Genomic DNA, 11,324 nt, shown 5'->3' with positions numbered 1-11,324 from the left:
TATAAAGTGGCAAAAAAGTAGAAAAAGAAATAATTTTCACTCTGCGATATATGGTAGATGACACACATTTAAGGTAGATTCCCCCACTGAACAGTGACAATCATGGATTACATGATGTATTGTATGATTACGTACCTGTAGTTTCTACCTGGTTATCGGTTTACTTCTCTAAAATATGAAACAGGCCTTTCAGCCATATGTAACAGAGTCACTGTATTTAGGCTATAAAATCTAAACTCATATTCACTAGAATTTTCCACATTCATATGATAGTGTAACCTGGACCAAAGTAAAACTGTGAAATCCTCTGATGCCCTGTGTATTGATTTCATATGACTGTCGTTTACTAGCCTATCCATAACAGCCTGTTGTCAATCAAAAACTATTAATAACACATAAAAGCCGTCTGAACAGATCAATACAGTCTTTGCTTTGATCTTTATACTCAGTGTGACAGTGATGACTGCTAAAGAAGAAAAGGTCCACTTTGCCTTGTACACAGTAGCCGAGGGTTTGCCTGCAAGCCCTAAGACAAATTTTTGCTGTATGTCATTCACCTTCACTCACTCCTGAATGTTTAATCGCCGTCTCCAATATCAATCAATTTTTTTAAATTGAGGATTCTCTACAAAATGCATGGCAAATTGTACAACAGTGTGCTGGAGTTCAGACAACGTAACACTGACATGAGCTGAAAACAAAAAGAAGTAGGTTTCCATTGCACTGTGTGTGTGGGTGGGTGTGTGGGTCGGTGGGTGTGTGTGTGTGTGTGGGTGTGTGTGTGTGTGTGGGTGGGTGTGTGGGTCGGTGGGTGTGTGTGTGTGTGGGTGTGTGTGTGTGTGGGTCGGTGGGTGGGTGTGTGGGTCGGTGGGTGTGTGTGTGTGTGTGGGTCGGTGGATGTGTGTGGGTGGGTGTGTGGGTCGGTGGGTGTGTGTGTGTGTGGGTCGGTGGGTGTGTGTCGGTCGGTGGGTGTGTGTGTGTGTGTGTGTGTGGGTGGGTGTGTGTCGGTCGGTGGGTGTGTGTCGGTCGGTGGGTGTGTGTGTGTGTGTGGGTGGGTGTGTGTCGGTCGGTGGGTGTGTGTGGGTCGGTGGGTGTGTGTGTGTGGGTCGGTGGGTGTGTGTGTGTGGGTCGGTGGGTGTGTGTGTGTGTGTGGGTCGGTGGGTGTGTGTGTGTGTGTGGGTGTGTGTGTGTGTGTGGGTCGGTGGGTGTGTGTGTGTGGGTGGGTGTGTGTGGGTCGGTGGATGTGTGTGTGTGTGTGTGGGTCGGTGGGTGTGTGTCGGTCGGTGGGTGTGTGTGTGTGTGTGTGTGGGTGGGTGTGTGTCGGTCGGTGGGTGTGTGTGGGTCGGTGGGTGTGTGTCGGTCGGTGGGTGTGTGTGTGTGTGTGTGGGTGGGTGTGTGTCGGTCGGTGTGTGTGGGTCGGTGGGTGTGTGTGTGTGGGTCGGTGGGTGTGTGTGTGTGTGTGGGTGTGTGTGTGTGTGGGTCGGTGGGTGTGTGTGTGTGGGTGGGTGTGTGTGGGTCGGTGGGTGTGTGTGTGTGGGTGGGTGGGTGTGTGTGTGTGTGTGTGTGGGTGTGTGTGTGTGTGTGTGTGTGTGGGTGGGTGTGTGTGGGTCGGTGGGTGTGTGTGTGTGTGTGTGTGGGTGTGTGTGTGTGTGGGTCGGTGGGTGTGTGTGTGTGGGTGGGTGTGTGTGGGTCGGTGGGTGTGTGTGTGTGTGTGGGTCGGTGGGTGTGTGTGGGTCGGTGGATGTGTGTGTGGGTGGGTGTGTGGGTGTGTTGGGGTGGGATCAAGGGGCCGGGGGTGAGGGGGGGGTTCACATGTGTGGAGCAATTATTTGGCGAGTGGTATTTGTGGCGCATGGCTGGGCCTTGTGACAGACTCATAGAGAGCAGAGAGGGAAAGAGAGAGCGGGAGGGAGGGAGGGGGGAGGAGGGAATCTTCTCAGTAAATCTGAATCTCTCTCAGCTTACACAATCTCCCGACAAAACCTCAGGCTCAGTAATGCTCGGTACGCTGCAATAGTACCATCCGTACCCTTTCTGCTGCTCGAGGACACACAAAGCACAAATCTGGTGAGTAGATCTTTGTATCCTTGTACTGTTTGTGTTTGTCTCTACGTTAATATATGTGATGTATTTCAAGCTTTGCGTGGAATGTGGCTTTCACAGGTAGATACTCTTCTGTCAGACAGAGTGCTGCATGTAGAGCCCCCAGTGTTACAAACTACTTTGTACCATCAGTTACTTTGATGTAATGTATGTGTGGAACTGAAATGTCTCAAAAGGGTCTCTTGATTCTGTAAGCTTTTAATTCCTTTAAGCTGTCAGCTGTGTGCAACATCTCAGCGGGGGTCGGGTTTTAAATAACCAGTGTGTGTACTGATGCACTGGCACATACAGAGAGCAGCTAAAGAATCACTACGTTACATCTCTGAACATTATTCCACTGTCAGAAACAGAAAGAAAGACATTTGAAAGAGTGTGTGTGGGTGTGATGAATGTATATGCAAAGACACACATATATGCACTCCCACATACATACTGTTGTTTTGGGCTGCCTGCAGTACAGCAGTCATCCAGTGTCTTTTCCTTCCCACTCATTTCAGGTTGAGCTATAATTCAGCCGGTTTAAGGCTGCAGAGAGGAAATAATAATGAACTAGAGCTCGTTTTTACTAATTTCTCACAATTTGAAATGAGGGTTCAGTTTGTTCTGGTGAATGGTGCGGCTGCTCGGTTGTTTTGGCAGATAGTTTTCTGCGCAGTTTTTGCAGTGAAGGGGCCGGCTGCTCTTGGGAGTGTTGTTGCTATGGCAGGATACGCTTGCTCTGTGACAGTATTTAGATGGGTGGTATGTGCCTAAGTAAGATGCACATGATTGCCAGGACTCACCAGTACAATCTGCTTGACTTGTCCCTGGCTTTCAAAGTGGAGCTCGGGAGCATGGCTCAGGGTCATCCACTGATCAGAAGGTCAGTGGTTTGATCCCCTGCTCCTCTCGTCTACATGTTAATATGTCTTTGGCCAAGTGACTGATGCTAAATTGTCCTGAGGCAACTGACAGTTACACTAAAGTGCATGAAAGTGAGTCTCAGTGGATGCTGTGAGAGCATAAATGAGCACCAGTCCATTTACCAAATAATTAGAGAGGGTAAGAGTACAGACATGTTCCATCCTCTACACTGACAGTACACTGTTTATGCTGTCTGTCAGTGAATGAATCTAAGCATCATCAGGGTGATTCTCTTCATCTGGACGTATGCATCCAGACATCATCATCTTAACTTCAAATAAATCTTTGCTATACTTGATGTAACTCTGACCATGAGCACCAGAACCACTGTGCACCAGTCACACACTGTTTTCTTTCAAATCCATCACATTATTGCAAGCTAACCGATTTATGCTGCAGTAAGCTGCAGAGTATTTTCATGCAACCTTTAAATAGCACAGTTAGTCTTCCCCAGCTTGTTTTACAGCACAAAATGTCCAGTTTATCAAACACCACTGAGCAGTCCTTACCCTTAAATTTAAGCTCTCTCTCCTGTCCTGTCTTTCTTATCTTTCTCCATCTCTGAGTGAAGTTAGCTCTTTTGTTCTCTACCTGTGAAATACAGCGGCTGTACCTTTAGTTAGCAGACACTTTGTGTGACAAACTGTGAATGGACTGGTTCTTATGTAGGTCTTTTCTGCTCTATTTGACCAACTGAAGTGCTTGATGCAATCTTTGCATGCTCAGATGGACACAGACAGTTTGTGTTGGTTGATGTTTGCTGAACTGATAACGCTGTATTTGTAATTACTTGCCACTTAAAAAACATAACTCCCTTTATCTTCCTCTCGCGCTTCTTTTGTAGCACTAGCTGGATGCTAAAGTACAGCAATTGCAACTTATAGACGCTCGTTCTGGTGTTGCAAAAAAAGAAAAATACTCCAAAACAAATAAACAAACAAACAAAACCACCCGTCGACTTTAACCCCTGACTATAGCACACGGTTTTACCTATTTCGTATCTTCTTATGTGACATACCCTGGTGATTACTACACAAACTGCGCTTCATCTGTTTGGGCTTAAATGCGTTTGATGTCTGAAGACATGCAGTGAAAAAATAGCTCTGCATTAAACAAAAAGAAACAAGCCTGTTTAGAAAAAATAAGGAGTAGAGAGTACAGATTTTTGTTTAAAATAAACATTTTCATTTTACACGTTGGTTTTGAGAAATACCGTTTTAACATGTTTAAACTGTTCAGTTGTGCTATTTCCTTTTTCTTAATTCTGTCTCTGGCAGCTTTTGCAAACAGAATTATGATCTGAATGCACTGCCTTTCCGAGATCAGTTCTATTTATTCTCTATAGGCTCCTCTTGTTCAGGGTTTTTCTGCTTATTTCTTCATTTCTATTCATGTTATTTCAGTTATTACATTATATATGGAATACGGTATGTACGCCCATTTCCTACACCCTGCGACAGGGGCTGTAGGAAACCAATAGGATGGTTTTCTAGACCAGTGTTGATATTTCCATTTACAGTAACTCTGCTCTGGGACCTGCATACATGGAAAGCAGGAGGGCAGCGACAGCAAGATCTTTAGCACAGACCATAGCATCAATAGCAGCAACACAGCCATCAACAATGTCCCAGAGCACCGTTGAGTGAAGGGTAGCACCCATTGCCCCCACCACAGAGTAGCATGGACTGTGCAGAACCAGTTGTCCACTCAATTACAACAGAGACACAAAGCAAAGGGACAAGACACACTGGTCTGGGTCTGGGAAAAGCTGCACCCAACTGTTGCTCCCTCACCCAGACATCCCACCACATCCAACGGGCCTGCGGGCATCCATGAGCCCCCAAGGCCCAGACCAAACATCCCAACATGGGCCAACCCACCCTACAGGGCGAGGCAGCCAACCCCGTGCTAGGAGGGACCCAGCCAGAGACCAGGCAACCCTGAGCACCAGGTCCCCAGGCCCCGCACCCAGACTCACCCAGAAGAGGCCAGCCACTCAGCTGGGGGCCAGGAGCCCCCACCACAAGCACCCCAGGTCCCACATCCCAAGAACACTAGGTAGTACCCTAGACACTCCAAAGCAACAAACCCAGCTATCCAGTCCACTGGGATCTGCCAGACCCCTGGAGTCCCAGAGACCGCTTTCATCCATGTGCAAGTCAAACAGGGAAACGAGAGTACAGCCGACCACTGCGACTAGTTGGAATTGGTCAGTGGACCCAGAGAGACCGCTGATGATAGTAAAGGCACATGGTGTTGGCCTGTGCACTGCTAATCCATCACAGATAAGATTAAGGAGGGAGGAGCAGGGATTAAAAAGCAAGAGGATGTTGACTGAGTGGCCAGACAGAGAAGGAGGTTTTGGAATCATGTCACTGGGCCTGGAGTCTGACACCGATCAAAGCACTGGAATAGAAACCTAAGACAATGTAACTGGTTAAAAAGAATTGTTTGATTTTAATTTTAATTTACAAAAAATGTAAAATAAACATATTTGACAAAGATTTGATAAGGATTAAAAATGTAAAAAATTCATAAAAGAAAGGGGATCACTTATTGGATTGTGTTTATGTTTGCAAGCATAAAATAAATATATAAATATATGTACTATAAATAAATCCCTGTGGTTGTGTGAGTTCTCCGTCTTCCTACAGTGCAGAGACATGCAGTTAGTGGGGTTATATGCTGATTTTAACTTGCCCATAGGTGTAAATGGTCATCTCTGTGCTAGCCCAGCATCAGGCTGGCAGCCTGTCCAGGGGTACGCTGCCCTTTGCCCTATGGTAGCTGACATAGGGTCCACCTCTCTGCGACCCTGATAAGGATAAGTGGAAGGGAATGGACGGACAAATTGAATGCTACATCAGATGTATGTGCAGAAAGCAGTGAGTATGTAAAAGTGTATTAAAAGCGTGTCAGGTGTTTAGGAGTCTAATGGCAGCGGGGAAGAAAGACTTATTTAGCCTACAGGTCCTAGATTTCACACTTCTGTATCTCTACCTGAGGGTAGACGTATGAACACCTTGTTTTAGAGGCTGATGGGGTCTTTGAGGAGGGAAGTAGCTATCCTGTGGATTCTGTGATGGTAGACGCTCAGCAGAGAGGGCAGTGGAGTCCTGATAATCTTTACAGCAGTCTTCAACACTTTCTGGAGTCCATAGCATAAGTGTTGCCATACAACACTGTTATGAAGCTGATCAACATGCTCTCAACCACACAGCTGAAAGAGTTGCTGAGGATCATAGGCAAGATACCAAACTTCCTCAGCCTCCTCAGAAAGTATAGCTGCTGTTGAGTCCTCCCAACTAGCTGTATGCTGTTAAATATCACTGATGCTCTTCAGTCTCCTGAATGAACAGTGCCTGGTGCCTGTCTCCTCACCTCCATTCTGTAGGCTGCTTTATCACCAGCAGTGGTGAACGTTGGGATGATGTTATCCTTGTGACAGGAAACACAGTAGCCTGTGAACAGGCTTTTGGTGAGGAAAAGGTTGACTACACTGAGACTACACTGTAAAATCTGTCAGTGGATTCTAGATTTTTGATTATAAGGGGTGTAGGAGCCATTTTTCGGTTGATACCTTATGTATGCCACTAGAGGTCATTTTTTGAGTTTTTGGTATGGTGAAGGTTTTTAAGGTAGACGCACGTAATCAGCATCAGGTGTGTTGTTAATCGGAAGAAGGCAAACAGTTTGTGACCGCTGCGCTGTTGTGTAAAATTGTGTTGGGATAAACATCTAAAGTACAACTGGAGTTATTGGACTGTTTAATAAATTCATGCATACCAGTGACATCATGTCACCCCCGTCACACCGAACGCCTCAGTGGCTTCAAGTGTAGGCTTAGCCTCTACGTGGTACAATATTTTATTTTTGATCTTTAATTAAGTCCTGCCATTAATTAATGCTTCGATCTTAAATATGATCAACCTATCTCTAATGATCAGCTATGTACCACAGGCCTTCAAGCTGGCTGTAGTTAAACCTTTACTCAAAAAGCATCTCTAGACCCAGCAGTCTTAGCTAATTACAGGCCAATCTCCAACCTTCCTTTATATCAAACATCCTTGAAAGAGTAGTTGTCAAACAGCTAACAGATCATCTGCAGAGGTTTATTTGAAGAGTTTCAGTCAGGTTTCAGAGCTCATCACAGCACAGAAACAGCTTTAGTGAAGGTTACAAATGATCTTCTTATGGCCTCTGACAGTGGACTCATCTCTGTGCTTGTCCTGCTAGACCTCAGTGCAGCGTTCGATACTGTCGACCATAATATCCTATTAGAGCGATTAGAACATGCTGTAGGTATTACAGGTACTGTGCTGCAGTGGTTTGTATCATATCTATCTAATAGACTCCAGTTTGTGCATGTAAATCAGGGGTGTCAAACTCAATTGCACAGGGGGCCAAAACTCAAGGCAGACTTTAGGTCGCGGGCCAAACAAGATAAACATTTATTGAACACTAAAACAATGTTTTTTAAACATAAATATGAATAAAAGCAGACAGGAATATTATTCCAGATTAAATAAACTTAGAGAAAATAAACTTTAACTTTAAATATTTTGCTCTCCATAAAAATATATCCTGTCAAAATTATGCAAGTTAGAAATATGAACATCCTGCTATAACCCCAGAAAAAATAAATGAAAATTTTACTTTTAAGTAAATGCTAAAATACAAACAAATCAAAACAATGAGATTTTGTTGCTATTATGCCATTTTATAAAAAATAAAATAAACTTAACATATTTTGCTCTTCATAAAAATATCTCCTGTGAAAATTATACAAAATTCAAAATATGAACAAGATGCAAAACCACCCCCAAAAATATAAATAAAATTTCTGCTTTTCAGCAAAAGTTAAAATAACAACAAATCATAACATTCAGTTTTCTTTGCTCTTATGCCATTTTGTCAGAGCTGGATGCTTGGCATTTTTGTTTGTCAACAAGTTCGTTTAGGTTTGGTGTGCAGTGCGCTCAGTTTACCTGCAAAGTGCGCATTTGGGAACACTGTTGCGCCGACTTGGTTCAACATTACTTGGCAACAGGGAAAGTGAGGCAAGTTGCACTGGTGCATTTGTGACTCCCATAAGAGCAGCTTCACTTGAAACGCCTTCACCGCATCATACATGTCCATGAACTGACAGGTTTCCTTGCTGAGCTCAAAAACTCTGTTGAGAACTTTTCCCCAACTCAGCCAGCGGACCTCTGTATGATGAGGAATGTCGGCAAACTCTGAATCTATTTTCCACAAAAAAGACTGAAATTGGTGGTGATTTAAACCTTTAGTTTACAGTTTGCGTTACGGTGATCATTACATGCTCCATTTTATGACTTTACCACACAGCGTTTCCTGGTGTGTGATGCAGTGATATGCTGTTAACTCGCCAGTACAGTCCTCCTCCTGCATCTTTAATCACATCCTGCTGACTAGTGCACTTATTTCACTGGTAGTTACACTTTGACATACGTTTTCAAAAATGTTATCCCTCCCAGGAATTTTGGAACATTTTCCTAAACTTCTGCCCAATGTTTACAGCATTGATGAAACTTGATATAATCAAACATTCACCAGTGCTATTAGTAGCTTTTGGAAAATTTGTAATATAAAATACATTTTTAGGCTTGCTTTATATCAAATATAATAAAAAATGGGGTGGTCAAAAATATTAGCCCTATTTGCTTTCAAAACACTGAGAGTAATTAACCAATCAGCTTTGAAATCACATCTGTGCAGTCAATTGACTTCCTAACAAGATTCAATTGCATAAAAAGGGTGCAAAGAACAGGACACCTGAACACATGAGAGGAACTAGTGTTACTGACCATTGCCAAAAACAAAATAAATAATTCTGGAGTTCAGAAAAAAGATAGTAGAGGCTCATGATAAGGGGCAAGGCTACATTGCCATTTCCAAGTAATTCACAGTGTCTAGAAATGCTGTATGTTGCATCATTGCCAAGTACAAGGAGACGAATTCTGTAAGAAGCACACCTGGCCGTGGCCGTAAGCACAAGATTTCAAGAACTCTGGAGAGGAAAATAGTCACAGATGTCTGCAAGGAACCGCGGGCATCTGGAGTTGATGTTTCAAGGACCACAGTTGTGACTGCTCTTCATCGTGGTGGACTTCAGGGGTATCGTCCCAGAAGAACCCCTCTACTCAAAGAGCAGCACATCACAGCCCAAATGAGGTTTGCCCATGAACATTGGAAAGGTAAACATGAATTTTGGAAGTCTGTGCTTTGATCCGATGAGAATAAACTGGAACAGTTTCAGCACATAGTTGTTGTTTATGTTTGGTGAAGAAAGGCACAGGCCTTCAAGCCCAGGAACACAGTTGGGAACATCATGCTGCGAGGCTGTTTTGGAGCCTCAGGCACAGGGAGCCTTGTTTCATTGCATGACATCATGAAAAAAGAAATTATGTTGACATTTTGAAGGAGAGTATGCAGAAATAATCTAGGCTTAGGTCGTCGCTGGGTCTTCCAACAAGACAATGACCCAAAGCATACATCAAAATTAGTCCAACAGTTCCTCAAGGATACCAAAAGCATGATCCCAGAGTGGACTGCACAGAGCCCAGACCTCAATCCTATTGAGAATCTGTGGCGAGTGCTCAAAGTGAATGTCCATGCTTGGAAAACATTCAATTTGGACTAGCTAGAACAATTTGCAATGGAGGAATGGGCCAGAATCCCTCAGGAGACCTGTGCCAACCTAGTAAAGAGCTACTCTAAGAGATTGTTGTCAGTTGTGGCTCAGAAAGTGTACAGTATTGACTATTAATGGCCATGGGGCTAATAATTTTGGATGTCTCATTTTTGCCCTTTCTTGTTTCAGCTTGGTGTATCAATAAAATATCCTAATTAAACTTAGTGGACATTGTTATTTTGGGAACAGATACACTATACAAAACACAGACTTGTTGTTAATGGTCATTTTCACACTTAAATCAGGTGTATTCTCTGATTTCATAACGGGGGCTAATAATTTTGGCCTCAACTGTACTTTCATCCACAACAAGAGAGTATGCAATAAAGTCTTTGCTTCTTTCACACAACTGTGTTCTTAAATCAGTGGCATCCTCACAAACCCGATGAGCAGTCGTATTTCTGCTCAGGCTCACATTTACCAAAATCTGCGTTTTGTCTGGAGACATGACATCGCGTAGACGTAAACATATATTCATCCTCCCACCGGGCGCTGAAAGGCTCTGCTTTAGGAATCAACTTTTCTCTTCGCCATTGTGAGGGGTTAGCTTGGCAAACACAGAAGTTTGACTTGATTGAGGCAGGAATGTTCCCAGGTAGCCTAGCGTTTGGCAAGGAGGCTGCAGCGCTTCATTATTGGATCTGTAGTTTGTGTGTTATTAGCACCTCATATCGCCAGGCCATGCATAACAATAACAATAAATCTCTATAAAATGATCTTGCGGGCCTGATAGAAATGTACGCTGGGCCGGATGTGGCCCGCGGGCCTTGGGTTTGACACATGAGATGTAAATGGAGAGTCTTCTTCACACGCTGAGGTTCATTATGGAATTCCACAGGGTTCAGTGCTAGGACCAATTCTGTGTACATTATACATGCTTCCCTTAGGCAGCATCATCAAAAGGCATAGCATACATTTTCACTGCTGTGCAGATGACACCCAACTATGAAGCCAGATAACACCCCTCTAATTACCGAATTTACTGCTTCTAAAATCAGATAAAACTAAGGTTATTGTGCTTGGCCCTAACCAGATAAGTGGTAAATGGACTGATTTTTATACAGGGAGTGCAGAATTATTAGGCAAATGAGTATTTTGTCCACATCATCCTCTTCATGCATGTTGTCTTACTCCAAGCTGTATAGGCTCGAAAGCCTACTACCAATTAAGCATATTAGGTGATGTGCATCTCTGTAATGAGAAGGGGTGTGGTCTAATGACATCAACACCCTATATCAGGTGTGCATAATTATTAGGCAACGTCCTTTCCTTTGGCAAAATGGGTCAAAAGAAGGACTTGACAGGCTCAGAAAAGTCAAAAATAGTGAGATGTCTTGCAGAGGGATGCAGCAGTCTCAAAATTGCAAAGCTTCTGAAGCGTGATCATCGAACAATCAAGCGTTTCATTCAAAATAGTCAACAGGGTCGCAAGAAGCGTGTGGAAAAACCAAGGCGCAAAATAACTGCCCATGAACTGAGAAAAGTCAAGCGTGCAGCTGCCAAGATGCCACTTGCCACCAGTTTGGCCATATTTCAGAGCTGCAACATCACTGGAGTGCCCAAAAGCACAAGGTGTGCAATACTCAGAGACATGGCCAAGGTA

General features: G+C 43.9%; 1 protein-coding gene across 4 annotated transcripts in view; it reads left to right on the top strand.

Moving 5' to 3' along the window:
- The first annotated feature begins 1,938 nt into the window (after positions 1–1,938).
- Positions 1,939–11,324, top strand: part of palmdb (palmdelphin b) — an 82,896-nt gene continuing 73,510 nt past the window's right edge. For 3 of the 4 annotated variants that reach the window (XM_086305295.1, XM_086305299.1, XM_086305292.1), the window contains exon 1: positions 1,939–2,067. The gene's annotated coding sequence lies outside the window, so the exon portion shown is untranslated. The remainder of the gene's footprint in view (positions 2,068–11,324) is intronic. The other variant, XM_086305298.1, reaches the window with a different exon arrangement.

Source organism: Aulonocara sp. 'chitande type north' Nkhata Bay, linkage group LG9, assembly GCF_057382095.1.
Source record: "Aulonocara sp. 'chitande type north' Nkhata Bay isolate Kocher_YH1m ecotype deep benthic linkage group LG9, A_spYH_male_GT1.1, whole genome shotgun sequence".
Classification (NCBI taxonomy): Eukaryota; Metazoa; Chordata; class Actinopteri; order Cichliformes; family Cichlidae; genus Aulonocara; species Aulonocara sp. 'chitande type north' Nkhata Bay.
Note: the sequence above shows the minus strand (reverse complement) of the source record. Positions and strands in the feature narration are given on the sequence as shown.